A 14096-nucleotide genomic window follows, 5' to 3' on the forward strand; every position below is an offset into this window, starting at 1 on the left:
GTCCTACGAAGTGATCCAGGTTGGAACTGGACTTCGGCAACCCATGCACGTCGTAAGAGACGACTAACGGGATCTGGCGGTCAGGTTCGCAGTTGCATGTCAACGTATTTCAGATGGGAATATCGATGCTCGTGATGTTAATACCTCGACTGTTAGCCGGACTATGACTATACTATAACATAACAAACAATCATGTATATTTATAAATGAGTGGGGAATAAACACTCAAACAATAAGCATCAGCTATATACAGGACTGGAGGGGGGGGGGGGGGGGGGGGGGGGGGGGTCGGAGTGAGTGAGTGGGTTGGGTTCGACGCCGCTCTGAATAATATTCCAGTAATAGCATGGCCTGTCATGTGGGAGGAAAACACGAAGTGATGCAGGTGTCGGTTTTACCATTTTAGTGAAACCCAAGAGGGTATGGTGCTGACAAACCTACTAACATTAGCGAGCCTGACCACCCGATTTAGTGATTGACACCATGACAACCTGATCCCGTTAGTCGGTTGCTGAATACCTATTCTACCCCGGATCTTCACGGATCACATCAACAGTAATTCACGAGGGGCAGATAATCCGTACTGTCGAGTTGCAAGTTGTGTATTCAATGTATTACCCATCGTCTTTTTTCAGACAAAGCTTTCCTGATCCGACGTTTTTGCACTGTTATAAGGACGTCATTTAAGTCACTTAATTTCCCTTTATCCGTAGCCCCGACGGGTGATATTACACAATACCCGACATCGGGATATCGGTTATAGATAGCATTCATTGAGCGACGGTACACGATCGTTTACGTATATATAACACTGCAATTTCATAAATAGATTCCAATGACGCTAAATTCATACTAGGTCGTTTCGGTCGAGAATGTCATTGCGACAGCACGAGTCTAGCCTTGCTCCAAGGCCATACTGAAAGAAAAGTCCATAGATGGGTAGTAATTCTATCCTCCTATTAGGCAAGTCTAGATATGTGGACAGTCTAAGGACTCCAGTCTCGTATCATGCTTTTAGGAACAACTTGTTCTTATTGTTTACATAATCTAGAAATTATGATTATAACCACTAATTATTGGCTTAGAGACGTATGTAAGTCTAGCACGAGTCGTACACAGCTTTTTGCCGGAGCTGTAGCGAGAACTGACTGATATTGATCCAACTGCAACAGGTGTTCATTGCCGCCACTCTCCCAGTGCTGTGACTCAAACACACACACACTCTCTCTCTCTCGACACCGTGTCGGAATAACTTGGAATCTACATTGCAGGTAGGTCACAATTTCAACACACGAATCTTCGTTTTCTTTCTGTCTGCGTTGTGTTGTTTTGTTGGTGTGACAGTTTTAACGCCGTGTTTTAATTACCGCTGACGTGTACGACGTGCACATCTGCTTCGAGGCGATCATTGAACGGCAACATACTCCTTTTGTTGCTTTTAATTATGATACCCATGTACATTTCTAAATTGTGTCAAGATCATAATATATATATTAAATAACGTTATTCCGTTAAACGCTTTCAAAAAAATTGTGTGTTTTATTATTCTGAGCTTTATCCGGATCTAGCATGACGCTGTTTTCGTCACTGGGGTCTGTTCATTCCTGAAGGAGAACTTCATCAAGGAGTTTAAATTCAACGTGAAATATATAGCCTTGATCTTCGACCGGTTGATGCGGGGTTGATGTACATGGCGTATATGTACACACGCAATATGTTGATTTGATCTGTATATATGAATTGATGTTACATAATACTCTACTACTGTGTATATGGACGGATTATCCTCGGTGCAGGTGGGCTACACTTCAATATATATGTATAAGGTAATCGTCCTATATTCCTATCACAGTTGTCAGGCCCTGAATATTTACGCACACACTCACTGCTGTTGGTTCGCTGTGCCTGACAGTATTTCCACAATGTGAAGGGAACCTATACCAGTTAAATACGCCTTGTGTCGGTTCCTAATATCTTATACGAGTCCACTGGGATGAATATTGAATATACTTAAGAGAGCCCCTGTTGATTATATAAAATGCCTGGTCATTATGCCGAATACTGGTTCATTATTCCAAATACTTGTTTATAACAGTGAATACCGGTTAATTAAACCGAATTCTTGTTCATTATGCCAAATGCATGTTCATTATGCTGAATACAGGTTCATTACGCCGAATACTGGTTCATTATTCCGAATATTTGTTCATTATGCCGAATAATGGTTCATTATGCCGAATACTGGTTCATTATTCCGAATAATGGTTCATTATGCCGAATATTTGTTCATTATGCCGAATATTTGTTCATTATGCCGAATATTGTATATTTATGCCGAATACATGTTCAAAACAGTGAATACCGGTTAATTAAACCGAATGCTTGTTCATTATACCAAATACTGATTTATTATTACGAATACTTGTTCATTGTTCCGAATACTTGTTCATTGTGCCGAATACAGGTTAATTATTCTAAATACTGGTTTATAACAGTCAATACCTGTTAATTGAACCGAATACTGGTTTAGTATGCCGAATACTGGTTCATAAAAACGAATCCCGGTTCGTTATACCGAATACTGATTATAGAGAATATCGGTTCGTAATACTGGGTACTGATTCATTGTATCGAATACTGGCCCAGAATAGCAACACTTGTCCATTATACATGTATATAATACTGAATTATTATACCGGATACTGGCTCACTACAGTAGACTATTGATTCATTCTACCGAATTCCCTACATTATGACCTAAGCGATTAATCACTGATCACTATCAATGTTTTACAGGTGACTGTACTATCCCGCTATATCAAGTACCCGTTATACCGAATACTGTCCCGTTATACCGAATACTGTCCCGTTATACCGAATACTGTCCCCTTATGTGGTGATTCCCCCAAGTACTGTCACATCGTGCGGTTTGCTGTCTGACTTTATATCAATGACCGGGTTTTATCAAATTCCTAGTTCTGTTCGAACTAAACAATTCCAATTATTGCTGTGATGTGACGTCAACGAAAACTGTCTCTTATTATAATTGTAGTTTTGTACTTGTCATTTTTACTATCGTACACCCTCTACTGGGGTCCTGGACTTTATCTTATTCATTATTTATTATGCAACTAAACATAATATGCCAGCCATCATCCTGACGTTGCGGCTTAATACATTTAACCGAGGACAGCTGAGATACACCAGTCAGCGTATGAAATGTCAATGAACGTCAATGAAAATGAATCTGTTTTAAGGTTGGGCAATTTCACTGCTTTATGACATACCTAGATCCATCTTCTTTTTTATGCACGTATTACTGCTACATGTTATATTCTGAAGTTGGGGTAGTCCGGTGGTTAAAACGTTCGCTCGTCACGCCAAAGGCCTGGGTTCGATTCCTCACTCGAATGCAGTGTGTGACGTGTCAGGTGAGCACCTGTTGGAATATGGCTAAAATCGGCTTAAATCCCAACTAACTCTTGCTAGATGCCATCCTAGTGCTGTACAACACGTATCGACTGTTTACAACACGCAACAGTGTTACACGACCAAAACCAGGTGTTTTATCTCCGGGGGTTTAATGCAAATAACCAACCCATGCAAATATCCGAGCTGTCAGTTGAGGAATATCATATCTCCATCGTATAAATTGTGCAAAAGAGTTTTCAATCCCAGACAATGTTCCGCTGGTGCTTCGCAATGCTATCTTTATCAGATTCTACCGTTTTTCTTCTCTCTCTGCAGACCAACAAATTGCATGAGATAATTCGACTGAATGGACTATAAATATGCCCGTTTAAACCACCAGCTACAACAACGAATGTTTATTGTGTGTTTAACATTTCACGCGTGGACAGTTTATGTTCCATTAGTGCACCGTCGTGCACGGAAAGCTGGAGCGTCATGGCTGCAAATGCCAGATGGAGGATACAACAGACAGGGGCAGTGACCTTTGTTTCACATTGCAATAAAATAGGTTTAATTAGAAACAAATCTACATTTCCACGTCGATTGCCATCTCATTGGATCTAAATAGCTGAAATAAGAGAGTTTCATTTTAATACATGCTGCAGGATTCCTTATATCATTTGCTTATCTCTCAAATCAGCCGACACACCGGTGGCGATATAGACTTGTGTCAGTGTCCGTCTGTCTATTTCATTTTCAGTCCGTCCGTCTCTCTGTCTGTGGGTCTATCGACCACTGTCTATGTATCTTACGAGATTCTGCTATTTACGTTTCTATTTCGCCCCTTTCAATATCCCGTATATCTGCCTAATGTCCATCTGTATATCCTTCAAGCAGGGAATTCATCTATCAATATCCCGTATATCTGCCTACATGTTCATCTGTATATCCTTCAAGCAGGGAATTCATCTATCAATATCCCGTATATCTGCCTACATGTCCATCTGTATATCCTTCTAGCAGGGAATTCATCTATCAATATCCCGTATATCTGCCTACATGTCCATCTGTATATCCTTCAAGCAGGAAATTCATCTATCAATATCCCGTATATCTGCCTACATGTCCATCTGTATATCCTTCAAGCAGGGAATTCATCTATCAATATCCCGTATATCTGCCTACTTGTCCATCTGTATATCCTTCAAGCAGGGAATTCATCTATCAATATCCCGTATATCTGCCTACATGTTCATCTGTATATCCTTCAAGCAGGGAATTCATCTATCAATATCCCGTATATCTGCCTACATGTCCATCTGTATATCCTTCTAGCAGGGAATTCATCTATCAATATCCCGTATATCTGCCTACATGTCCATCTGTATATCCTTCAAGCAGGGAATTCATCTATCGATATCCCGTATATCTGCCTAATGTCAATCTGTATATCCTTCAAGCAGGGAATTCATCTATCGATATCCCGTATATCTGCCTAATGTCCATCTGTTTATCCTTCAAGCAGGGAATTCATCTATCGATATCCCGTATATCTGCCTAATGTCAATCTGTATATCCTTCAAGCAGGGAATTCATCTATCGATATCCCGTATATCTGCCTAATGTCCATCTGTATATCTTTCAAGCAGGGAATTCATCTATCGATATCCCGTATATCTGCCTAATGTCCATCTGTATATCCTTCAAGCAGGGAATTTATGTATCAATATCTTGTATATCTGCCTATCTGTATATCCTTCAAGCAGGACATTCATCGATCAATATCCCGTATATCTGCCTACTTGTCCATCTGTTTATCCGTCAAGCAGGAAATTCATCTATCAATTACTGATCCAGACTATATCCGGTGACCACTGCCCGTACAACTTGACGTCGCCTAACGTCGTCAGTGTCCACACGGCGGCACACTGCATCACCTCTTGGCGTGCGCAGGCACCTCTAGTTAGCCCATTGTACACACTGATCGTTATATACATTGACAACTGGCTCTGTATTGATTAACATTGTGCACACGCTGCACGGGTCGAATCAGAAACACGTTATCGAAATGGCATATGATGCTATCACTTAAGTCATGTTAAACTGCACTAAAGTATGAAGTAAAAGGATTCTATAAATGTACAACCATTCAAGTTGATGTCGGTTTGTCCTGTCCGATGCTGGCCTTAACAAAACATAATAAATAAACCAGAGCACTCCCTGATGAAGGGCTACTGTGGGATTACCTGTGTTGCCACCAGAGGTCCATGGATATGTCACTAGAGATCCATGGATATGTCACCAGAGATCCTTGGATATGCCACCAGAGGTCCATGAATATGTCACCAGAGATCCTTGGATATGCCACCAGAAGTCTATGGATATGTCACCAGAGATCCTTGGATATGCCATCAGAGGTCCATGGATATGTCACCAGAGATCCTTGGATATGTCACCAGAGGTCCATGAATATGTCACCAGAGACCCATTGATATGCCAACAGAGATCTATGAATATGCCATCAGAGGTCCATGAATATGTCACCAGAGATCCTTGGATATGCCACCAGAAGTCCATGGATATGTCACCAGAGATCCTTGGATATGCCATCAGAGGTCCATGGATATGTCACCAGAGATCCTTGGATATGTCACCAGAGGTCCATGAATATGTCACCAGAGACCCATTGATATGCCAACAGAGATCTATGAATATGCCATCAGAGACCCGTGGATATGCCATGATAGATCCATGAATATGCCACCAGAGGTCCATGGATATCTCACCAGAGATCCTTGGATATGTCACCAGAGGTCCATGGATATGTCACCAGAGACCCATGGATATGCCAACAGAGATCTATGAATATGCCATCAGAGACCCGTGGATATGCCATGATAGATCCATGAATATGCCAACAGAAATCCGTGAATATGACACCAGAGATCCGTGTATATTCTTAAGAGGTCCATTGTTATGCCACCAGATTTTCGTGGATATGATACCAAAGCTCCGCGTTTAAGCCATGATAGACCCATGGATATGTCATGATAGATCCATGAATATGCCACCAGAAATCCGTGAATATGCCACCAGAAATCCGTGAATATGCCACCAGAGATCCGTGAATATGCCACCAGAAATCCGTGAATATGCCACCAGAGATCCGTGAATATGCCACCAGAAATCCATGAATATGCCACCAGAGATCCGTGAATATGCCACCAGAAATCCGTGAATATGCCACCAGAGATCCGTGAATATGCCACCAGAAATCCGTGAATATGCCACCAGAGATCCGTGAATATGCCACCAGAGATCCGTGAATATGCCACCAGAGATCCGTGAATATGCTTAAGAGGTCCACGGATATGCCTCCAGAAGTTCGTGCATAAATCTCCAAAAGTCCGCATAAAACCCAACATAGAACTGTGTCTATTCCTCCACTATAGACAACACAGAAGACAGTAGATCCGCTATCAACAGGTATTCCACCCGAGGCTCGCTCATGTGGAACGTGATGTTGTGGATATGCAAGCAGAGATCCGCGCATATACCACCTGGACTAACTCAGTCAACTGTTCTTGTAGCAAACTTTATATGTTTCGATAGGGTTTCCCATTGATCAGAACGTTCAGTTAATTAGTCTGATGTTATGATTGCTTTTCATTACGGGCCTGACAGGACATACCGATGAGTCAGCGATGGAAACATCAGCTGGCACAGGTATTACTCTGTATACACACAGTCAGTGCGTAGAGTATTGCAGTCTGTAGGCCTGGATTATCAGTAGATATAGAGAATCTCACCCTCGTGTCTTTTGATATCAAAAGACACGAGGGTGAGATTTTATTTATCATCCAACATCATTCTTTCAACTTGTAGACAGTAATTAGCTGTGTCTTCAGTGTAAAAAGTACTGCAAACAGCTTCAGTAGCAGAGCCATTAGACATGTCATTTGATTGTGACGTCATGGTAACCAGTGACGTCACAATGGTCTGCAAAGCATTGTGATGTAATTTCATTGCAGTGATATCTACAGTGAAGATATCGCTTGATCTCATCCAAGCGATATCTCCTGTGGGAGCCAGTTTTGGATGATAAATATATACATCACTCCGGCGTCGTGGGCTTTACCCTGGAACGGGAACTAGTATATTATAAATTAGGTTTGATGCCACTTTGAACAGGATTTCACCTGTGCCATCGTGTGTCAGCTTAAGGCGTGTGATACGCACATAATAACGCACCTTTGTGAAACCAAGTTTAAATATGAGCATTGGTATGGTGCTGACAAACCAAGGGTCATAATCAGGGCGAAATGGGAAATTGAACCAGCGATCATCGGATCATGGGACAAGTAAGGGACGCAACTCAGTGTCCCCGGTACCTGCCGGTATAGTTAGGCCATCTGGATAATGGCATTGTATTTCTTGCTGAGCAGCATCGAGTACCTGTGCTACACAGAAACAGGAGACTGATTCACTTCCGTCGTTCATTATAGAGCGCTCGTGGCAGCGGAAACTCGAGACAATGAGAACAACGAACGTAACACTTAATGAAGAGGCGACTCTACCGTCACATATAGTGTGCTTCCCCAGATTACGTATGTTATACACCTCAGTACATCACAGTACAGCACAGAACAGCTAGAATTGTCAAAACAGAATGTATCTGGGTCGCTGCTTTAGAGGTATAAGTGAAATAGACAATACCTTGCGAGCTGCGAGGAAGTACGGATCAGCTGTTCGAATTGAATCAATAAAAGTCTCGAGAACTGGAGAGCCATGGACAGTATTAGAGAGAGGATTTCGACATGATTTCACGAAGGACAGAGAGTTGCAAGTCGGTTATCCTACACCCATAGTAAAATAGAACATGTAGCAGCCTTGTGTTGCCCGTAGAGACATCACCTACATCCGTCGCACCCCATCTTGTGGTGGTTGACTAAACAGGATATGGCGGTGACAGTGTGTCACCTGGCTGATTGCGCGTCATCGTGCCCGTCGGCGTGGATCGTTGTTCGTGTCCTCAACCCCTGATTTGTCTCGTCTTGATTGTGTACAGACCACTTTAATACAGCTGAAATAACAGTGTTCAATAATAATCTGTAGTCATGTGACCAAATGGCACAATGCCACTGTGATCAGTCTTGCTCTATGGAAGATATACCTTATTATCCTCGCTTGAGTGTATATTATGCGAGAATTCCCAGTAGCCAAGACAAGTGCTAACCATTGAAATAAGAGTCTTGTTTCTTTCAGTTTGTATTGTTTGGTCACAATGATGTAGGTCGTATACTTGTAAGATGCATTGGTGGCTGCGTCATTATTACATGACTCTCTACAGCTGTTCCAATTATAACAAGAAATGACAACAAAGGAAGGACCTTGAAAGGGATTCTGTCTACCTGTGTAGACAGGCGGTGATTTCCCGTAGGCTGTGATTGGACGACGCTCAGTAACATGGCACTCACTGGTCCTTTGTATCGAATGAAAACAACTAGCGGACAACGTGAAGTTTGTTTGTGAAGTATTTGGCTCGCCAAATTAACACCAGCAGACCAGTCTGTAATACTTTGTGTCATCAAAACAGCCAGTCGAGGTGTGGGCTGGTCTCAATTTACATTTGCATTTAAGGAAACTACGCATGCGCACTTGTAACTGGATATGACACAATTTTGTGGGGTTTGAGGCGCAAGCTGTTGCCAGACAACACTTGATAATGGAACCAGTTTACAAAGTGTCGTTTACTCTTCTATTGAATTATATCACGGCGTGTATGCTTGATGTGGGAGGAAAGCCCGAAGTGATGCAGGTCTTAAACGTTTGCCACTTTGGTGAAACCCACGAGTACGGGTATAGTGGTGAAATGCATAATCAGGGCGAGTCTGGAATTCGAACCAACGATCACAGTTTCCTGGCTCGTCTAAGGGTCGCAACTCTTCAGAGATGTTTATGATAGCTAACAGGGACCCGCACCCCCTAGAACTTTATGTTTCATATCTACACCGACCGTCACCTTATAGAATAGGTTGCATAAATTTCGTGAAGCAAAATCTGTGTTTTGATGAAGTTTTCGTTCACTCATAATTGAATATTGGAATAGCATTAAAGAAAAGGAAGTATAATGTGTGTGATAAAAAGTATGGAGTTTGTTTCTTTGTTTGCTGTTTAACGCCGCACTCAACAATATTCCGGCTATATGACGGCGGTCTGTAAATAATCGAATCTGGACCAGACAATCCAGTGATTGACATAATAAGCATCGATCTACGCAATTGGGATACGATGTCATGCATTAACCAAGTCGGCCAGCCTGATCACCCGATCCTGTTAGTCGCCTCTTACGACAAGCATAATCACCTTTTACGACAAGCATAGTCGCCTCTTACGGCAAGCATAGTCGCCTCTTACGGCAAGCATAGTCGCCTCTTACGGCAAGCATGGGTTGCTGAAGTCTTATTCTACCCCGGATCTTCACGGATAGAATTGCCCAGTAGATCAATTTATTGCTTACTCGTCCAAATAATTCTGCTTTTTACTACAACGAGTCAAGATGACAGCGGGGTCCCTTGTATGCTGTATACACGTTCAGTATCAGCAAGTAGGTGGTTTGAGCCGCGTCATACCGAAAGACTTTAGGAGATAACACTTGTTGTTACCCGGCCAGGCGCTAGGTTCGGAGTCAGTATCTGATGAGGACATCCATGTTAAACTGCGGCATGGTATCTCAGTGGGCTGGCACTACTAAACCGTCCGGACAATTTCATTAAACAATACAGACATGTGCATGCACGTCGCTATATACGTGCAATAATCGCGATGTTCACCCCACTCCACCTCACCTATCAGCGTTCCCTTGAGGGCATCCAACAGGGTTTCCGGTTTAACAAGTGCAGTCCAGTGTGTCAAAATAATACAATGATTTTTCGGTTGTATAAACTGGTATTACAGTACACTGTCCAGAAGTAACAAAATTGACACAGGTCTATCATTCTTCAGCGGACAACAGACACTGTACAGTATCTGTTACCTGTTGTAATATCTTGGCATTAAACAGCAGTTAAATTGTCATTGTTAAATTGCATGGGATATAGATAGGCCTACCAAGTATTTGAAATAAACATTGACTGTTGGCCTTCTGTGCGAACGTAATGGTAATACCGGCATCATGCACTTCCTTTTACCAATGGGCAGGATCAAGGTCAAATATTCCCGTGAAGATCCGGGTTAGAATTGGTTTTTAGCACCCAATACTTGTATGAGGCGACTAACGGGATCGGATGGTCAGGATCGTTGAGTTGGTTGATGCGTGTCATCGTATTCCAATTCCGTAGATCGATGCTCATGTTGTCAATTGCTGACTCGATTATTAACAGACCGCCTTCATATAGCTGGAATAATGCTGAGTGTTCCACAACAAACAAAGAAGGTTAAATGTTAAACATCTCAGGTTAAACTTCAAGGAGCCCATGTCTAGTCTGGCGGCTTGAGGACTGAGCGGTCTTTGGCTTCACATATTTGTAATCATCATTTGTTTTATTTTTTCAGTTTTGGATATATTTACATAACAGTAAATGGTGTACATTATACATTGATAAATGTGTGAGTACGCTGGATCAGCTGATCAAATGGTGATTCACAGCGTACAGCACTAGGCAAACATTTGCGCAGTAGAGCAGGCGTTGGTTCAGGCACAGGTCACTGAAGTCGCATTGTAACTATACAGTCATCACAGTCATTATGGGGGAAAACACCATAGCGTGGGTATAATCATCCCGTGTATTTCAGAGATATCTCGTATAATTATCACACTGACAGCGCGGACATTGCGTTAAAGAGCAAGCATTATCAGTTTGTGTTTTACAGGTACAGCTTACATGAGCGTAAATAGTAGACCGACCGTGCGGACAACTGACAATTTGTAGATTTAGGTTGGGCTATTTGATCATTTGTACACATGTCCCCCGACAACTATCCTTCTTAACGCTGATGTGCCACGGTAGTCGTCTATTGACCAGTAGTAGTACTTGGTAATGCCAAGTTGTCCCGTGAGTGGGCTCGAGTGACCCAATGGAGTATTGACCTGACCGGTGCCAAGTTCTTCTGTGAGTGGGCTCGAGTGACCCAATGGAGTATTGACCTGACCGGTGCCAAGTTCTTCTGTGAGTGGGCTCGAGTGACCCAATGGAGTATTGACCTGCCCGGTGCCAAGTTCTTCTGTGAGTGGGCTCGAGTTACCCAATGGAGTATTGACCTGACCGGTGCCAAGTTCTTCTGTGAGTTGGCTCGAGTGACCTAATGGAGTATTGACCTGACCGGTGCCAAGTTGTCCCGTAAGGAAACACAGGTGGTCCAGTGGTATCACGCCCTTGTGGTCAGAAACCTGTGATTGTTGGTTCAAATCTCGGTTGGTCCTGATTATGTTCCTTTTGGGCGGCACAAGACCCGTGCTTCTGGGTGTCACGAGAGTGGTACATATCTTCCATGCGTATCACTTCGGGCTTGCCTCCATCGTCACACTGGCACGACCTGATATGACTGAAGTCCTGCTAGAAAACCAGCCTGAATCACTTACTTCTTACCAATGACTCCCTCTGTGTATTACAGTGCTAGCTGCTCCACCCAATTACTCAATGTTCCAAGTTAATTAAGACATAAACGACGAGTGGGAGTTGTTTTTCGTACTGTAAAACTCTGCAGGGAGAATAAACCACGAGAGGCGCAGTATATATACACGATAGAGACTGGGCGGGGGCTGCTACACACTGTCAGTATAGATACACGATATAGACAGGGCGGGGCTGCTACACACTGTCAGTATAGATACACGATAGAGACAGGGCGGGGGCTGCTACACGTGTCAGTATAGATACACGATAGAGACTGGGCGGGGGCTGCTACACGTGTCAGTATAGATACACGATAGAGACTGGGCGGGGGCTGCTACACACGTGTCAGTATACATACATGATATAGACAGGGCGGGGCTGCTACACACTGTCAGTATAGATACACGATAGAGACAGGGCGGGGGCTGCTACACACGTGTCAGTATAGATACATGATATAGACAGGGCGGGGCTGCTACACACTGTCAGTATAGATACACGATAGAGACTGGGCGGGGGCTGCTACACGTGTCAGTATAGATACACGATAGAGACAGGGCGGGGGCTGCTACACGTGTCAGTATAGATACATGGTATAGACAGGGCGGGGCTGCTACACACTGTCAGTATAGATACATGATACAGACAGGGCGGGGCTGCTACACACTGTCAGTATAGATACATGGTATAGACAGGGCGGGGCTGCTACACACTGTCAGTATAGATACATGATATAGACAGGGCGGGGCTGCTACACACTGTCAGTATAGATACACGATAGAGACAGGGCGGGGGCTGCTACACGTGTCAGTATAGATACATGGTATAGACAGGGCGGGGCTGCTACACGTGTCAGTATAGATACATGGTATAGACAGGGCAGGGCTGCTACACGTGTCAGTATACATACATGATATAGACAGGGCGGGGCTGCTACACGTGTCAGTATGGATACATGCTATAGACAGGGCGGGGCTGCTACACGTGTCAGTATAGATACATGCTATAGACAGGGCGGGGCTGCTACACACTGTCAGTATACATACATGATATAGACAGGGCGGGGCTGCTACACACTGTCAGTATAGATACATGATATAGACAGGGCGGGGGCTGCTACACGTGTCAGTATAGATACACGATAGAGACAGGGCGGGGCTGCTACACACGTGTCAGTATAGATACATGGTATAGACAGGGCGGGGCTGCTACACACTGTCAGTATAGATACACGATAGAGACAGGGCGGGGCTGCTACACACGTGTCAGTATAGATACATGCTATAGACAGGGCGGGGCTGATACACACGTGTCAGTATAGATACATGCTATAGACAGGGCAGGGCTGCTACACACTGTCAGTATAGATACATGCTATAGACAGGGCGGGGCTGCTACACACGTGTCAGTATAGATACATGCTGTAGACAGGGCGGGGCTGCTACACACTGTCAGTATAGATACATGCTATAGACAGGGCGGGGGCTGCTACACACGTGTCAGTATAGATACACGATAGAGACAGGGCGGGGGCTGCTACACGTGTCAGTATAGATACATGATATAGACAGGGCGGGGCTGCTACACACTGTCAGTATAGATACATGCTATAGACAGGGCGGGGCTGCTACACGTGTCAGTATAGATACACGATAGAGACAGGGCGGGGGCTGCTACACACGTGTCAGTATAGATACACGATAGAGACAGGGCGGGGGCTGCTACACGTGTCAGTATAGATACATGATATAGACAGGGCGGGGCTGCTACACACTGTCAGTATAGATACATGCTATAGACAGGGCGGGGCTGCTACACGTGTCAGTATAGATACACGATAGAGACAGGGCGGGGGCTGCTACACACGTGTCAGTATAGATACATGATATAGACAGGGCGGGGCTCCTACACACTGTCAGTATAGATACATGCTATAGACAGGGCGGGGCTGCTACACGTGTCAGTATAGATACACGATAGAGACAGAGCGGGGGCTGCTACACACTGTCAGTATAGATACATGATATAGACAGGGCGGGGGCTGCTACACGTGTCAGTATAGATACACGA

At 43.8% G+C, this 14096-nt stretch overlaps 1 protein-coding gene across 1 annotated transcript in view; it reads left to right on the top strand.

Moving 5' to 3' along the window:
- Nucleotides 1–1130: 1130 nt before the first annotated feature.
- The window catches only part of LOC124152866 (SEC14-like protein 1), a 41935-nt gene continuing 28969 nt past the window's right edge, over nucleotides 1131–14096 (top strand). The window contains exon 1 of the mRNA XM_046525956.2: nucleotides 1131–1271. The gene's annotated coding sequence lies outside the window, so the exon portion shown is untranslated. The remainder of the gene's footprint in view (nucleotides 1272–14096) is intronic.

This window comes from Haliotis rufescens, unplaced genomic scaffold (assembly GCF_023055435.1).
Source record: "Haliotis rufescens isolate VD_foot unplaced genomic scaffold, xgHalRufe1.0.p SCAF_17, whole genome shotgun sequence".
Taxonomy (NCBI): Eukaryota; Metazoa; Mollusca; class Gastropoda; order Lepetellida; family Haliotidae; genus Haliotis; species Haliotis rufescens.